Raw genomic sequence first — 18,822 nt, 5'->3', positions numbered from 1 at the left:
ACCCTTGGGACACGAAGCAAAACAGGCCATCCTAAAATATGCACATTGCTCTGTGGTAGGAATTGTTGACTATGAAAGCTCTCAGACGCATCTTAAATTTTGCAGAGAAAGTGAGTAGCTTGTGTAATAATGTTTGCCATAAAAAGCACACTGATGTTTTCTACCTCCCAAATGTGTTTAAGTTTGAATTAATGAGAAAACACCACATTTCGTTGATGGTTCTATTTGATGTAATTAAACAAAATGGATTTTAAAGTAGTAGATGACAGCCTGTGAAAAAGATCATTTTTATCTTAACTGATAAGTAATTAAAATAAATATTTTGCTGTGAGATTTGGCCCTGAAAAGTGCTTTGGGATGCTGGAAGTAAAATTTAAAAAAATAATACAGAGAAACATTTTGCTGCATTAGAAGGTAAAATAATTCATCTAAGTAATCAGTCTAATTGAATTATGGTCCAACTGAAGAAGTAACCAAATATGACAGCATGAAGTATTAGAAATGCAGAATACATTTGCATCTTTTATACATGAAATGCAGAAAAAGAAGTAAGCACAATAGAAAGAGTACCAAAGGAATAAAATCCACATACCTTTGAATATGTGTATTCAGAGGAAGTTTCTGTCTGAAACTCAGGGATGCTTGATCCTGTAGCTTCCTTCCAACTAAGAGCTCAATTTATACCATTCACAGCATCTAGGGCAGCCAATCAGATTTCTGAAGGAAAATGTGTTGAGTCTAACTAAAAACCCCTGTATCATGAAGTTTTACAAACTATGATCAAACAGAAGGCTGCATGTTGTCATTAGTGCAGATACAGTCTTTCATTATGGGCAATAATAGGTTTAACAGGCAAAAAAATTTCATCGGACTGTTTTTAAGTCCACTTTTAAGTCAGCAAATAAGTTGGCTGCACATGCTGATACATTCAAAGTTACTTTTAAGAAGTAGCTGTGTCGTGTCTGGTCCCCGGCTCCAGCAAACACAACATTGTTCTTTACCCAAAAAAGCTAGATTGTTGAATTTCTGTAGTGTAATCCACATGTCCCCTACGGTTCCCCAGCTCTTTCAGATCAGGAGATGTTGATTCAAACTCCCATTCTGGTAAACCCCCAGGGTTCTCCCCAGTATTTCTCTGGGGGGTTCTAAGTTCGGGATCACCACCTCTGTTTTCTACTTTCATTGAAAGTATCTTCTCTGTTCCCGGTGGCCATTCCTTTAACAGCAATCCAGTGTCCCCTGAAAGAGGAGACAAAGGCCCTTTCTCTGTGGCCTCATCCTACCACGCATCTGCCCCGCAAGCAACCATGAACCCAAGACGATCACAGTAGCAAAACTTGGGCTGAAGGTCTCAGGACAAGGCAGGAAAGGGTGTCCCGCATCCCACAGAACAGCTCGGCCTCTCTCTCTATGATGGTCCTCCTTTGCCCACATCCTTCTGGCCCAATCCCTCTTTCTCTTATGAACAAATCCAAATTCCTCTCTTTCTTTCTCAGAGTCTCTGAACTTCCCTGGTAGGCACGTTGTCCCCATGTTCTCAGCAGCCTCTCCTTTGCCTAAACGACAGCAACCAAAGCTCTTCCCTCACTGAGAGGACTTCTGATCTAGCTACTCAATCCATATGCCTTTTACTCTCCTACCTTAGTAAAGCATATGGATTCTTTTCCCTGTTGTTCTAGCTTCTCATCAGTTAAAAAGCAAATCTGTAACTTTTGATGAGAGGTGGCTGCTGAGCTGTCTATGAATATTAGTTCGGTAGAGGGAATACTGAATTTATATATACTCAGACACTAGTGGTGGTATAGCCAGATCTCTTTTACTACTTAAGTAATATTTTTTTAATTTTAAAAGATTTTATTTACTTATTTGAGAGAAAGAGAGCAAAAGTGGGGAGCAGCGGGTAGAGGGAGAGGAAGAGTCAGGCTCCCCGCTGAGCAGGGAGCCCAATGCGGGACTCGATCCCCAGACTCCAGGATGGTGACCTGAGCTGAAGGCAGATGCTTAACCAACTGAGCTGCCCAGGTGCCCCAGCTTAAGTAGTATTTTTAGAGTTTATACAGGTACATATATTTTTATATACACGCTTCGCATTGGCTGAATTAAATTCAAGGAGAAAATACCTGTGAAAGGCAATGTAGTACTATTAAGAACTAGAGCTTAGACTTATGTGGTTCCTGACCCCAGCTTCACCACACTCGGCATGGAGTAAGGGTATAAAAAATGCTAATAAGTAAGATTACAAGTTGATCTTTGTGGATGAATTAGTAGGGAACAAATAACCATGGTGAAGAAAGGTGGATCTCTCAAGCAGAGAGTGAGAGACAGATCGCAGAGAGGAAAGTGGAAGATGATGACAGACAAAAGGTCTGAGTAAAAGTGAAGGTGGACTATAGTTCTAAAAGCCAGCTGTGTCCAGGGTTTGCATTTATTCCTGAGTATGTTAGTGGTGAGTTGTATATCAGAGGCAGGAAGGATTCCTTCCCTTTGAAGGAAATTATGAAATGGATTTTAAGAGAATTGGCATCAGCTTACTTAGAGGAGGAGGAGGTGGGGGTGTGATGCAAAGTGGCACGGGAAAGGAGAAGGGAGAGGAACAGCGATGTAGATCACATCATATTCTTTTTCAATCGTTTTTTCTGTTTTATTTAATTACATATAATGGTGTCTGAAAAGATTCAGGACATATATTTCTTGCAAACTCATGGTTCATCTCTACTAACAAAGTCACTGGTGAACTATTAGTGGTCTTGTGTGTTACAGAACTTACCTCATTACTTTGTGTCCCACTTCAAGAATGAGAGACTCAAGTATTTGTCCACAAGAATCAACAGAAAGATCCCGCATTGCGGCATGAATTTCTCTGGCCCACTGGCTAGTGAGTTATTGCCATTCCACCGTGGACAGTTGTTCAGGCTTTGAAGGCAAATACAATAGTAACGATGTGGTTCTTTCTGTTTATTTTCTCCCACTGTGTGTTCTGAGTCGTGGGGTATTAAAATATGGATCTCTCTGCTGAAATGTCTTCCGCTAATTTAGGTACCACATATGCAGTTTGAAAGTTAATGTTTGGGGGGGGGCAAAATTTCAATTGAAAATCTTTTGCTGTAGGCAATTATTTCATTTATGAATACATTGAGTTTATAAAAGAAAACAGAATTACTGGATCGGCCGCTTATTTTGTCCTGTCGAGGCTGTAACATTTCCAAAGTATTTGTTCTTGTTTTTCTTACTCTTTGATGTCAGATACTGTCTTCTCTTTTTAAAAAGAATTGCTATTTTAAAAAAAATGGATCATAAGTGTAAAATATTTTTCTCTCTGGCATTATCCCTGGAACAACTGCAACAAGATGACCCGAGAAGGTATCTTCGTTCACTTAGGCTTTCGTTCCATATACGGATGCTGAATACCGAAGAACCTGAGACCATTCGTATTACTGTAGCAGACAAATACATCCTGAATTGATTATCATCTCTAGAAGCTTTTCTCCAAAACGATGAATGAATAAACACCCTTATGGATTACAGGTTCCCATTCTTGCTTAGTGGGAAGAAAGAGCGTCTAAGAAAGGGTTATTTAAAAAAAAAAAAATCACACTTGGGACATCTTTTTGCCCAGAAGCATCTGCTCTCAAGTCCTTCCTGAGACCTGTAGGATCAAGCAAGGCTGCAAAAGATGCAGCTCGTGTGGAAGGGCCTCAGGCTGGGAAGCCTTCTACTGTTATTGGCACAAATCAAAACCCAGATGGTTCCCGCCTGTGGTAAGAGTTGAGGGAAAGCACGGGTTAATCCTGGGCGGCGGGAATCTGACCCACCGCCATTATGTCTCCTCATGTGGGCCTCATCGGATCCATTTAATGGAAGGAGGCCATGGCAGTCAAGAGCCGAAGCAGTCTGGAGCTCTGAGAGGAAGCATGTCTTAAATGTCTTCACCTCCCGCAGTGCCTGGCTTCAAACAGTAAGCTTTCAACAACAACAACGGATTTTATGGTTATTCTTTTCCTTGACTCGCAACTCATCGCATTCTGCTGTGTCCATGTTGCTGATGCCAACAGCTTCTCCCCTCCTAGTTGGCTGCTTCTAATTTACAGTGTGCCGGGAAAATCTGATGGCCAAGCTTGTTAGAATTTTGTGTGGACTGCAAGCGAAGAGATGCCCTAAGCGGTATTGGCGCTGGAGGCTCGCTTGTGAGAAAAGTTCAAACGTTTCAGTCTTGGGGCCTTGCTTTTTGACCGCTGGGAGGAGCTTTGGTTTTGTTTTGGAGGTTTTCCCCCTTTGCTTAACTTCCTGGGTTCGAGCAGTGATTGAGGCATACAGGGGACCTTCAGATAAGTCGGGTGTTAGGAGTTCCAGAAGCCTTTCTTATCTTCTAGGGGAGCTCAACTCTCAAGTCTTTCTTTTAAAGCAGGTCCAAGATTGTCCAATATTCTGGAATAATTTCAAGAGTGAGTATTCTTAAGTAGTTGGAGCCAAAGTCAGCTTTTAAATGTTTCTTCTGTGGAAATTTATTTACAAGAAAATCTTGATCTCTAAGCTGCTGTTTTGGTTTGGTTTGGTTTGGTTTGGTTTTTTGCTGGAGTGGAGTGTACCCTCTTGAGAACTCAGGTACACTGCTGCTAAGTGATTCCAGTCAACGTGGTGACTTCCCTTTGCAACCCATGGAGGTCAGATATTGTGTCTTAAACGTTTTGGGGAGCTCTTTGTTATCTAGAAAAATCTCTTTCACATTCTAGGTGCTGGATGAATGTGTTGATTAATTAAAGAAAATGTAGAGAAATTATCTGTGTCACTCTGAAAATGCATAAAGAAAGTCCTTGATCTATGTGGCTTTTCCATAGACAAGGAAATCTTGATATCTTGATATCTTGATTCACCAGAATGATAGATGACTCAGCATCACTGTCAAGTCTTCCAATGGACTTTCAGGCAAATGGCTTCTAATAAGAACCTTCAAAGGGAGATACTGTAAAAGGTTTCCAGTCCATTATCCTAACATCCTTATTATGTTTGGCTCTGATCTGTTAGTTCAAACTATTATTTACTATGAACAAATATACTATGATAGATCCACTTGATCTTTTCTTATTTGTGACTGAGTTTGTTTGCTTAAGATAATAAAGCTTTATTATATTATTATTATTATTTTCTTGGGCTTCTAGAATCACTTCAGCCCAAGGAGTAATATGAAAAGAATAACAACAAAAAACCCTCTCTCACTCACATTCACATACTTCGTTGATTGCAAGCCATCAGTATCTATTCCAGAATACCCTGGAAATAACCATGTTTTAGGACTGGTTGTTTGAAGCTATGAAAAAAAGGTGGGATTGTTTACTGGCTAACAGCATTTAATAAGTGAGTAGACTTGGGACAGGGAGCATAAGAAAAGCAGTAACAGAAGTAAGGAAACAGAAAGAAAAAAGGCGCACAAGTAAGAAGAGGGAAATGTAGTGATATTTCGAAGTCGTGATCAAGGATGGGGACAGGCTTAGTAGCAAGCCACCAGTGTCCTGAAAAGAGAAGATAAAACTTATTAATGAGGGGTGCCTGGGTGGCTCAGTGGGTTAAAGCTTCTGCCTTTGTCTCAGGTCATGATCTCAGGGTCCTGGGATTGAGCCCCGCATTGGGCTCTCTGCTTGGTGGGGAGCCTGCTTCCCCTCTTTCTCTGCCTGCCTCTCTGCCTACTTGTGATCTCTCTCCCTGTCAATTAAATAAATAAAATCTTTTTCTTAAAAACTTATTAATGAAGCAATAGGAGATAATACAGCTACACGGAAAAGGGAAAGGGCCCTTGGTCACAAGCTCTGAACATATTCCTTAGAGGCCAAAATCGTGATGTGACCTCAGCAGCTATGGAGCACATGGTATATGCCTAACACAGTCGTCAGCGTTGGTGTATAAATGTGAAGACGACAGTGGTCCAATTCTCAAGCTCCTCAAGGCCTCTAGAAGATTTCTCCACTCTGAGTTGGAGGGGAGAATGCTGGGTGTGCTCTTGGAGCAAATCATCCTTCTTGCCTTCAGGAAGCTAACACACTCTGTGTCTCTGTCTGTGTTTGTGGATGAGAAAGGGGTGAGGAGGGAGCGGAGGGAGATAGTGACACCAAAAGGCAGCAGAGGCTATGGTGAAGGCAGGCCTTCTGGAGCATTCCAGTTGTTCTTTGGGTGGGCCGGGAAGGGGCATATTAATGATAACAGGACCACTTCTGTCTTTCAGCCTGAAGTCCTTTACTTTCTGCTTCGGCACGATTGAGCATTAACTGATACACACACACTGAGTCGGTCGGGGGAAGACTTAGTTATAGCCAGTGCCTGCTGTTTCCATTACGAACTAACACGGAAAACAAAATGTCTGCCAGTAGGGGGCTGGCTCAAGTCACCTGTGGCCTGTGCAATATTCAAAGTGAGAGTGTTAATGTGTATTGGCTGACACAGAAAAATGTCTGTGACACATAGTCTGGTGAAAAAAGGTCGATGCTTAAAGTTCTCTTTCTCTAAAATGATTCTTCCTCCGTCTCTTCCTTCTTTTCCCTCCCCCACCCTCTCCCTTTCTCTCCATTTGAGGAGAGAGTCACCAAAATATGAAAGGTCATCAGCTAAGACACTCATTTCTGAAAGTCTCTGGGAAGCCAAGACTTTATTTTATTTATTCTAAATAATCCATGAATGGAGCAAGTGCAGGGGAGAGACAAGAAGTTCGGGGCATAATTTCTCAATCATGTTCAGTAAGAGTGATGAGTGAGTGACAGTGCCATGTCTCCCATAGGCCCCGGGTTTATAGAATATTCATTCTCAGAGGAGGGAGGAAAAGCTGAACAGAAAATCAAAGTCAAAAAAAAAAAAAAAAGATTGTTTTAAGGCAATAGGCTCCCTTTTAGATCAGTAGTAGAAAATATCCTAATAATATAAGCATTCACAGAAAGAATTCATACAAGCTTGTAATTTGAAAGATCTATAAGCATTTGCTAAATATCTGGTGAAGTGATTTTCAATAAGGGAAATTATATGCAGATGGATCGTGTGTTGTTTGGGTTATAATTAACTGGTCACTGTCGGGAGTGAAAATGTTACATCTGTGTTAACAGAGATACCACAGTAATGTAAAAACAAGCATTCCTACTTCTGCTTGTCGGTCAAAGTACTCCAAAGTAAGCTGCACTTACCTCCTGGGGTTTCAGCACACAAATGCACAGACTGGTATTTTCTGAACAAAAGCAACGTGCCATGGTGGAGAGAACTGGACTTTGGCAGGACAGCCTACATCAGAACTGTGGTTGGGCCACTGACGCACCATGCCTGACTTTCACCAGTGTTCTTGACTCTTTGGTACACTTACCTTATGCCTGGAAAATGGGAAGACACCAGCAAGGGAAAGCTAGATGTCCTTCAATACACATTTGACTCTTCGCAATCATGATTTCCAGTATCAAGAGTGGCAATGTTAGTCATCGCTCAAGGGGCAGAGGGAGCAAATTGAAAGAAACAAAGGAAATAGTTGACCACCTTAAAAGTTAGAAATGATCCTTCTCACGTATTTCCTCTGCAGAGTTTCTTCCATTCCTGGACAGAACATTCTTAGATTGTCAACAGTTTGGTGGCATACTTTCCATCCTCATCTCTTAAGGAACTGCCCACAGGGAGACAAATATAAAAATGTCAGAATACGGTTTTCCTACACTCTGCTCATTCTACAGAGGACAGGAAATAGGCGGCGAGACCTAAGTGTCAGTGATGGGTTGTCACTGCTGGTATCCATTCCAGTCATTGTTTTAGCTAATGGCCCTTCCAACGGTGCACAGAGCCCTGAGCAGCTCTCCCGCTAGCAGCCTCTTCTTCATATCCCTAACTTATGTAAGATCTGGTGATAGCAGTTGAGAATCATTTCCAAACCTCTATTATAAAATCACATCACGAGTGGTATATCTGCTTGGAGTATTAACTAGATTTGAAGCTGATACAATCTTGAAAAATGAAATGAATCAGGAAGAAGATCAGCAATTAATTTAATTCTATGCACATACATTTTATTTTAGGGAATTTTTACTTGAAATGAAATTAGACAGATGTAATTGTCAGTCACAGATATCTGTGGAGTGACTGCAAGGTTGTTCTAATTGTAGTCAACGTTTCCCCCAGTATAATGCTAATGTAGCTTTAAAATAATAATAAAATCTCCATTCTGGGGTCTTACCTAGTGCATCATCTTTATCCTCCTCATGCTTTTAGGAAAATCATAGTCATGTGCTAAGGTTTTTTTAATAGCATTTCATGCATCTCCCTACTTTTTAAATCATTAGTATAAAATATTTATTGAGTATCTATAATATCCAAGGCATAGGGATATGTGGCCTGATAGCCATATGATGAAATGGTATTAGCCATACAAAAAAATGAAGCACTGATACATGTCACAATGTGGATAAATCTTAAAAACGTGCTGAATGAAAGAAGCCAAACACAAAGGACCGTATATCATAGGATTCCATTTTTAGGAAATGCCCAGACTGGGCAAATCCATAGAGACAGAAAGCAGATTTGTGATCGCCAGGGGCTGGGGAGAGAGGAATGGGGAGTGACTGCTAATGGGTTTGGGTTTGGGGGCAGGGAGTGATAGAACTGTTCTGGAAGTTGTGGTGGTTAGTTGCATAACCTTGTGACTGTACCAAAAGCCACACTGCTGTACACTTCAAAGTGGTGAATTTTAAGGTGTTTGAATTATATCTCAATCTAAAAAAGAAAAGACCTATCAAAAATACATACATGTCGGTCTCTACTCTCAGAAAATTCAGTCTTTATACAAAATAAAGAGGGGCACCTGAGTGGTTCAGTCAGTTAAGCATCTGACTCTTGATTTTCAGCTCAGGTCTTGATCTCAGGGTCATGAGTTCGAGCCCCACTTTGGGCTTCATGCTGGGCATGGAGCCTACTTAAAGAAAAATTAAAATAAAGAAACATGAAATGCTAAACACAGTGCAACAGTGAAGAATAATGGTACAAGAGTTGCCACATCATGGTACACTTATTGATAATCATGACCGTGATGGTGGAACTTTATCATTTATTGAGTGGCAACCAGTGTTCTGGCACTGTACATGTTTTTTTTTTTTTTAACTTTTTTCATTTTATTTTTTTCAGTGTTCCAAAAGTCATTGTTTATGCACCACACCCAGTGCTCCGTGCAGTATGTGCCCTCCACAATACCCACCACCAGGCTCACCCAACCCCCCACCTCCCTCCTCTCCAAAACCTTCAGATTGTTTCTCAGAGTCCACAGTCTCTCATGTTTGGTCTCCCTCTCCGATTTCCCCCAACTCACTTCTTCATCTCCCCATATCCTCTGTGTTATTCCTTATGCTCCACCAGTAAGCAAAACTGTATGATAATTGACACTCTCTGCTTGATTTATTTCACTCAGCATAATCTCTTCCAGTCCCGTCCATGTTGATACAAAAGTTGGGTATTCATCCTTTCTGTTGGAAGCATAATACTCCATAGTATATGTGAACCATATCTTCTTTATTCATTCGTCTGTTGAAGGGCATCTTGGTTCCTTCCACATTTTGGTGACCGTGGCCATTGCTGCTATGAACATTGGGGTACAGATGGCCCTTCTTTTCACTACATCTGTATCTTTGAGGTAAATATCCGTTAGTACAATTGCAGGGTCATAGGGTAGCTCTATTTTTAATTTCTTGAGGAATCTCCACACTGTTTTCCAAAGTGGCCACACCAACTTGCATTCCCACCAACAATGTAAGAGGGTTCCCCTTTCTCTGCATCCTCTCCAACACTTTTTGTTCACTGTCTTGTTAATTTTGGCCATTCTAACTGGTGTAAGGTGGTATCTCAGTGTGGTTTTGATTTGAATCTCCCTGATGGCTAATGATGATGAACATTTTTTCATGTGTCTGTTAGCCATTTGTATGTCTTCTTTGGAGAAGTGTCTGTTCGTGTCTTCTGCCCATTTTTTTTGATGTGATCATCTGTTTTGTGTGTGTTGAGTTTGAGGAGTTCTTTATAGATCTTGGATATCAACCCTTTGACTTTGGTGTCATTTGCAAATATCTTCCCCATTCTGTGGGTTGCCTCTTTGTTTTGTTGACTGTTTCCTTTGCTGTTCAGAAGCTTTTGATCTTGATGAAGTCTGGGAAGTTCACTTTCTCTTTTGTTTCTTTTGCCTTTGGAGACATATCTTGAAAGAAGTTGCTGTGGCCCATGTTGAAGAGGTTACTGTCTATGTTCTCCTCTAGGATTTTGATAGATTCTTGCTTCACATTGAGGTTTTTTATCCATTTTGAGTTTATCTTTGTGTATGGTGTAAGAGAATGGTCAAGTTTCATTCTTCTATACATAGTTGTCCAATTTTCCCTGCACCTTTTATTGAAGAGACTGTCTTTTTTTCCACTGAATATTTTTTCCTCTTTGTCGAAGATTATTTGACCATAGAGTTGAGGGTCCATATTTGGGCTCCCTACTCTGTTCCACTGGTCTATGTGTCTGTTTTTGTGCCAGTACCATGCTGTCTTGGTGATCACAGCTTTGTAGTAAAGCTTGAAATCAGGCAACGTGATGCCCCCAGTTTTGTTTTTCTTTTTCAACATTTCCTTAGCAATTTGGGGTCTCTTCTGGTTCCATACAAATTTTAGGATTATTCATTCTAGCTCTTTGAAAAATGCCAGTGAAATTTTGATCAGGATGGCATTGGAAGTATAGATTGCTCTAGGCAGTGTAGACATTTTAAGAATGTTTATTCTTCCGATCCATGAGCATGGAATGATCATCCATCTTTTTGTGTCTTCTTCAGTTTCTTTCATGAGTGTTCTATAGTTCCTTGAGTACAGATCCTTTAGCTCTTTGGTTGGGTATCTTACAGTTCTTGAAGCTGTAGTAAATGGAATTGATTATCTAATTTCCCTTTCTGTATTTTCATTGTTAGTGTATAAGAAAGCAACTGATTTCTGTACATTGATTTTGTATCCTGCCACATTACTGCATTGCTGTATGAGTTCTAGTAGTTTGGAGATGGAGTCTTTGGGTTTTGCATATAAAGAATCATGTCATCTGCTAAGAGAGAGAGTTTGACTTCTTCTTTGCCAATTTGAATACCTTTTATTTCTCTTTGTTGTCTGATTGCTGTTGCTAGGACTTCTAGTACTATGCTGAACAACACACAGTACATATTTAAAAAATTATTGATTGTGCTCCCCATGCAGCCATGTTCTAAATTCAGCTACTACATCAGGGAGGAAAATACAGAGATCCCTGCTCACAATCCTGCGGAGAGCAACGATGAACAATAGATGTAATAAATAATGGTGCGTTAGAAGGTGGAAGGGCTAAGGAAAAGGAAAAAGTTGGGCTGGCTAAGGGGGATTTGAAGTGCCGAGTGGCAGGTTTCAATAAGGCAGTTATTTATCAACAAACCCTTCGAGGAGATGAAGCATCTCCTGGGCATCCCTAACGTCAGTACAGGCCAGTATGAAGGCATCAATATGGAAGTGCTCTTGGTATGTGGGAGAACTGGCCAGAAGCTGGTGCTCCTGGCATGTGATAAGGTTGAGGGCCATGTGTAGTACGAGATGATTCCCAAGAGGTGACATCTTGCCATGCTTCCATGGGCTTAGCAATTAAATGTCCAATTTCTTACCTACAATAACTGCTGTCAGTGATCATGACCCAGAGGCTCTGGGGAGAGGCGTAACAGTGTCTGGGCTTCAGGGATACAAAGAATTTGGATGGACGAAGATGCAGTTCCATCACAGGGCTTTGTCATTGGAAAGATCCAAAATGGAAAAATGCAGAGCATGTTTGGGTGTGCCAAAGGAGACCAGCTGGGTGGGAGCAGAGGTTTTAGATGGAAAAAGAGCAATAGAGAGGGCCCAGAAGAGAGAGGGCCCAAATGGCAGGCAAGGAGTGAGTCATATACAATAGGCAGTGGTGAAGCTGTGAGCATTTGCTTTCCCTATCCTTGCTTTCTTGGGTTTCTAACAAAGAAGTTAATCAGGAAGCTTAGACTTGTGGCAGGAATGAGGAAGTTGAGGCACAAAGCGGTCCGATGACTGGGCCATCTTCGCACTGCAGTGAGAACCAGAGCAGAGGCGAGACCCTTGGGTTTCTGCCCTGTCCCAGCCACTCTTGACCTGTTTGCTCACAGATGAATGAACTGTATTTCAGGGACCCAGATCAAACAATTAACATTATGGGAACAATTGGAAATTAAGCTATTTTGGCAGTATAGAAAATCTTGAAGTCTTTCCTGTAAGACACAGGGTTGCATTTAAAAAGTGTTGCCACAGAATATTCTCCACTCAAAACTAAAGCTACTCAAAAATGCTCTCCAGTATTAGTTCTTGTGCAGTAAGAATAGGAATTACTGCATGAAAGACCTCTCAAAAGAATTTTAATAACTTTATCGATGTGGAATTTACATACAAAGTTCCCATTTAGAATGTATAATTGAGTGGGATTTAGTGTATGTTTTTTGTATCTTTACAAAGCTTGCCACCTTCAACTGCAATTTAATTTTCATCACCTGAAATGAAACCCCATCCTCATTAGCAGTCATTTCACATTTCCCTTTCCCCAAGCCAAGGCCACCACCAATCTATTTTCTATGTCTATGGATTGGCCTGTTCTAGACATTTTGTTTCAATGGAATCATATAACATGTTTGGAAAATGAGTCTCTGAGAACCTGTCCTGGAGGTTTTGTCAACATTGGCATTTGGGGCTAGGTAATCACGGTGGGGGGCCGTCCTGCATGCTGGGGGGTGTTGAGCAGTATTGCCAGCCTCCACCCACTACATGCCAGGAGCTCCCCCTCCCAGTTTTGATAGCCGATACTGTCTCCACACATGGCCACATGTTCCCTAAGGGCGAAGGGGCACAAAATTGCTCCCAGTAGAGTACCACAGATCTACGGTTACCAGACAACTGAGCTGGGCATAGAGGCGGAGGATGTGGGGTCGGTACCTGGACCCAGCGCACTATTGTGGAAAGATCACTGTTTCAGGGTTTTTTTTTTTTAAAGATTTTATTTATTTATTTGACAGAGAGAAATCACAAGTAGTTGGAGAGGCAGGCAGGGAGAGAGAGGAGGAAGCAGGCTCCCCGCTGAGCAGAGAGCCCCATGCGGGACTCGATCCCAGGACCCTGGGATCATGACCTGAGCCGAAGGCAGCGGCTTAACCCACTGAGCCACCCAGGCGCCCTGTTTCAGGGTTCTTGAAGGGTCAAACATTGAACCCCAAGTTCTAAAGTTCTGTGATTCCTTCTAGAAAATGGTGGAGAGATGAATAGGGGAGAGAAAGCACCATAGTTATTTGGATGAAATGATTGTTCCAAAAATATCTGGCAGGAAAAAATCACCCATTTTTCAGATTATTTCAAAAAGATTGAAATTGCTATTTTAAAAAATAAAATAAAGCCAAAAATGCCAGGCCTTTTACCTTCATTATAAAGGATTGGCACCACACGCGGTGCCAATAATTCAAAAAGCATATAAATTTAAATTTGGCATGTTCTGTGTTAGAACCATAGAGGTGTATTAATGGTTCCCAAGGACTTTCGTTTAACTCAGCATTAAAACTGACCTCGTGAGCAAGCAAAAAGAAGCATGAGATTTGATTTATACTGTGGCCAACGAAAACAAGTGGGCAATCACAGTTTAGTTGTGTCTTACTAATCTAACTTAGTCTCAGGAATGGAGGAGAGAGAGGAAGTGTGTGAGATTTAGAAATACATAAATTTCGGGGAAAAGAATCAGTTTATAAGTGTGACCTCTTTTCTGTTCAGAAATGCACAAGTGGAAGAGGCCCTCATCCTCCGCTAACTCATTTCTAGATGGATGAATGAAAGGAGATGGTGCCTGTGGTCCATTCCCTTTCTCAGGCTGTGCCCTGCTCAGGGTGGGGACCTTCCAGTCATTGAGGTAATAACTGACATGTTTCCTGCTCTCAAACTGAAGGAAGGGTTTGGTCGGTCTGCCTTGGTCTGTGTGACCTTGACCATCTGGGAGGTCGATACCCTGTGTATGGCACTGCCATCAGACTAGTCAACTTGAATTGTGTTTATGAGTAGGTTACCTTTCCACAGTGGCTTCTCTGTAAATACAATCACAGAATGTTCCTCTTAGCTTTTGTTTCTATTAGGGATATTATCAAGTGCCTTAAAGTCATGCTGACTTAAATTTATTTCAAAATCCATGTTCTGAAGATGTTTTCAAGATTTTGAGTGTGCATATTTAAACAGTGTTTGTTTTTTTTTTTTTTTTTTCCCCTTAACCTCTTCTCGCACTCTGTCAGTTAGGTGATAGAATATGTAAAAGTGTCCAAAGGAGCCTGGGTCTACCCGATCAGCGATAAAATTGGGTGAGAGCAAAACTTCTAGAAAAACCTATCTGTGTGGTGGTTCATCTGGAAAGATCCATTAACACTCTGTTCTTTATAGAATTATTGTGGGGACCAAACAAAATGATTGAAATCAAGCCCACAGAATAGCGTTTAACCAGAGGGAGCCCTTCCCAGACCAGCAGCATGCTTCTCTATGTATAAGCTGAAACATCTGACACCATCACATGGTACAGTTTCACCCGGTGATCACTCTCTTAGCGGCCCTGCACAGTCTGAGACTGAGGCATGTGGGGTCTGTCTACAAAAATGCTTCTTGAAAGGCCACTTCGGACTTCTTTAATAATCTTAATTTAGAGGAAATTGGACTCAGTGCAGGCTGTACTTTAGAACCACTTGTGTAGCTTTTAAATAACACTCCTGCCTGGGTCCATTCCACCTGGCTGCCGATTCAGCTGGTTGGAGCCAGGGCTCCGGCTCCTAGTGTGTTTTTGAATTACCCCAGGAGCTTTCAGAAGTATCATTGCCGGCCAGGCACATCTCCGGATATTCCATTTCAGTTGAATTTAAGGTGAGCCGAGGTTGAGAGGCAATGGGACACAGTCTATCCACCCATCGTGTACGGGTCTTAGACCTTTACTGCACTTGAAAAGTTGTGGTTTTATCCACTTTCCCCAAATCAGTGGGGCTTTTTTTGCTTTTAAGGGAACGTCCATCCTGGGCCATGGGTGGAATTAAGAACACTCAACGCAGTGACACTGGCAATTGATTATAAAGTAGTAGACTCAGACCTACCCTTTCATCATGACGGAGACCCACAGTGAGCATTCAACAAACGTTTGCTGGTGATGGGCAAAAATAAGCAAACAAACAAACAAATAAATACATAAGAAGTGTTTCTTATGGTCTCTTGGTTTATTCGTGAGTATTTCATTTCAAACGGGATCTTTCACAGAGTCTGCATGAGGCTGCTAAAATGTTGATTCGGTGAATGGGCACATTTCAAGAGCCGCCACCCATCCAAGCGGGTTACTTTGGGTGCAGGTGTTTGGATTTTTCCTTCCTCCGAATATATGTTTTTGTTCATTTAATCAAACAAATCCAGTTGTTGTGCCATTTTGCAGACACATTCTTGGTGTGGCCAAGAATCCTGTTTGCAGTGGCCATACCGTAACTAAACTTGAATGTGGAGCAGCCCAGCAAACAAGTGCTAATTAGAATCAGTTGGTAAGATTGCCAGCAACAAACTGACTTGACCTCCACCACTGGGTTCTGTTAGCTACCCTACAGGCAGGGAACTAGGTTTATTTCATTACCATTTCCTTCACCCATCAGAAACTCTCATCTTTACTGAATGATGAAATAATAACGATCTCAAACTTAAGGCATATTTTGTTCATCTTAACTTCCTATAGATGCTTTTTTCTGAGTACAAACATAATACATATTTGTAAATAAATTCAGCAATATAGGTATTAAGCAGAATGCTAAAGTCCCTAAGAATCCCATCCTAAAGTGACAGGTACTATTAACCATTTGAGGGTATAATTTTGTGGACTTTCTGTGCTTACACTAACATGTATTTCCAGTAGAAATTATAGTAGACATGTTATCATACTGTTCTGAAACTTTCTTGTTTAAGTTTATATATAGTGGGCATCTTTCCAGGTTTGTAGAGAGAGAGCTACTTCATTTTTTCTTAATGACGGCAAAAAATTCTATTGAGTAGACCCATTTTGTAGTATATATAGCTTGTCACCCACCGATGGACATTTAGGTTGTTAATGTTTATATATTCATATATGTGTGTATGTATATAATGTGTATATGTGTGTGTGTATATAAATATATATGTATAAAATACGCATATAGAAAGAAGCACAAGCTTACAATTTAATCAGTTTCCACAAAGCGAACACACCTATGGCAGATGCGGAAGCAACATGACCAACATCCAAGAGGCCCCCTTGACTCCCTTCCAGTTACTTCTCCCCAACAATAACTTCTTACCTGCTTTTCCTAACACGGATTGGTTTTGCCTGATTTTATACTTTTTATTAATGGTTTCACACAGCATATTCTCTTTTGTGTCAGACTCCTTTTGCTCAAAGGGGCGTCTGTGGGATGCATTCATCTTATTGTAGGTGGTTGGTTGGTTTATTCTTTCTCATTGCTGTGTAGTAGCCCATTGTGTGGATATACCACAATGTATCCATTCTCTTTGGGTGGGTGTTTGGGTGGTTGACAGAATTTGGCTGTTGCAAATAACACTATGGTGAATGTTCTAGCACATGTCTTTTGGTGAACATACGCATGCATTTCTACTGGTTTTCTTTGCTATCAGAGATGGTGTTGAAATGAACATCTGTGACTGTATCTTGCACATTTCATAAATATTTCTGTAAAATGCATTCTTAGCAATAGAATTGCTGGGTCAACTGATATGAGCAATCACCTTTTGAGCTGATATGGCAGATCTGTTCTCTGAGAATATTTTGACTTTTAAGCTTGGTCTGCACCCCAAGCAATCCATTGTGGCTGTATTCCTTTCCTGTTGCCATTATCTGTGACGCAGATGCTGCTGTTGTGTCTTCTGGACTACAAGGCAAAGCTAATGAAAACCAGGATCTTCTTTCTGGCCCCTCTCAGGCACTCCCTAGTGGCCTAAGGCCTCTCTCATGTGTTCAGTGAAAGACAGAAAGTAAAATGACCTAATGTCCCAGGGTGTCAGGGCATACTATGCGACTACCGGCTGAAATGATTGAGTAAACCAATGCTGCGAGAAGGTGCACCAAATGGACACCATGGCTCTACGTGCCCTCCACCCCAGGGTGAGAGGACCTCATGTCCCAGACTGAGACAGAGATTTCTAACTTGGAAATGAGAATCACGTATCTTACCCACAGATGGCCCCTTCAAAATGCCTGGCCTTTGGGAGGTGTTAGGCTAAGGTAGTGTTTCCTAGCCTTGGAACTCTTGACAGTGTGGGATCGTTCTCTGCTGTGAGTGTCTGTTGTGTGCACTGTAGGATGCTCGGTGGCCCCCTCGGCCTCCGCTCACTAGATACCAGGGGGGCTCCGCCTCTCGTTTGTGATGACAGAAGATGCCTCTGGGCATGTGCCCATGTTCCCTGGGAGGTAGAATCACCCCCAGGTGAGGGCTCGCCGGGCTGCTGCTGATGGGAGACTGGCTCTACATCAGATTACATTCAGGTTTTGGCTCCATTGCTTTTCGCTGCATGGCCTTGGGTGAGGTCCCTAAATTCCCTGTACCTCAGATGGCATATATATACTGTACAGATGTTAATAGTGACACTTTCCTTAATTGTTTCTTAATAAAGATTAAATGAGAGTCCTTGTGTGATGCATGTAGTACAGGATTTGGCATAAAATAAGCATTCGATGTTATTAGCTCTAATAGTTGAAGTCTTTATTTTTATTTGTGTTATTATTATCTAAAAGCTGAGGTGATGGGAAAAAAGTATTCACTTTCTGGAAAAGGATGTGGATAATGTGTATTTGAAAAACATCAAAGGACCGTGGGTTCACAGCCCTTGGAACAGGCAGTGGGAAATGTGGAGAAAGCATTATTTAAGTGCTACAAAGGAAAACAACGGCGTTTGGTTGTACCTCTGTTCTTTCTCAAATGAGCATTTATGGAAACCAGAATTTGTGGGAAAGGGACTTTGGCAGCAGAATTAGGCACTTTTAGGAACATGCGAAATCACTGCGGGGAAATATTGCATTCTTCTCATTAATATAAAATTAGTAAATATTCAATAGTTTATTGAATGCTTTTATTTTAAATAATAAGATATGTTGAGTGCTAAAGTAGCCACGTTGTTTTTGATATTATTGAGGAGAGAATTTGATCTGTTATGAACTTTGTTGGGTTGCTTCTCACCTGATATCCTTTCCTCCCACCAGAGGTTTAACTTAGAACTCGAGTGCCAGAAAAATGGTGTCCTCTTCTCAGTGGTACAGAGTGGCATCCTAGACAGGTTTCCAGATGAGGAGGGTAAAGCCAAGGTTGTGACTTTGTGTTGCCAAAGTGCCAGCTTGGTGAGTCATTTCTTCCCTTTTGGTCTCAAATTCTCAGTTGAACAGGTAAGATTAGTTCAGCGGTTCCCAACTATGTTCCGAGAACTCTAAGGGTTGTGAAGACATATTCTGGAAAGAAAAAAAAATGAAACAGAGGTGAGATTATAGTAAATGTATTTAGAAGATACTCTGAGTCACAGTTCTCCCTCTGCAGAACAATTTTTCTGTAGTTATTGTTTAACATGACTATTTAAGATGAGACCAACATGAACAGCTTTCTTGTGAAAGCTAACATGAACTAACCTGATCATGGAGCAATTTAGGAAGTTTTGCCTTAAATGATTTATGAGTCCAGGGATGCCTGGGTGGCTCAGTCTGTAAAGCATCTGCCTTCAGCTCAGGTCATGATCCCAGGGTCCTGAGATCAAATCCTGCATT

At 41.3% G+C, this 18,822-nt stretch overlaps 1 protein-coding gene across 3 annotated transcripts in view; it reads left to right on the top strand.

Moving 5' to 3' along the window:
* The window catches only part of ARHGAP6 (Rho GTPase activating protein 6), a 481,290-nt gene that overhangs the window by 365,007 nt on the left and 97,461 nt on the right, over positions 1–18,822 (top strand). The gene's annotated exons all lie outside the window — the stretch shown is intronic.

Source organism: Mustela putorius, unplaced genomic scaffold (genome assembly GCF_011764305.1).
Source record: "Mustela putorius furo isolate JIRA1106 unplaced genomic scaffold, ASM1176430v1.1 tig00003836_pilon_pilon_pilon, whole genome shotgun sequence".
NCBI lineage: Eukaryota > Metazoa > Chordata > Mammalia > Carnivora > Mustelidae > Mustela > Mustela putorius.
The sequence above is the reverse complement of the archived record's forward strand: the minus strand, read 5'-3'. Positions and strand labels throughout refer to the sequence as shown.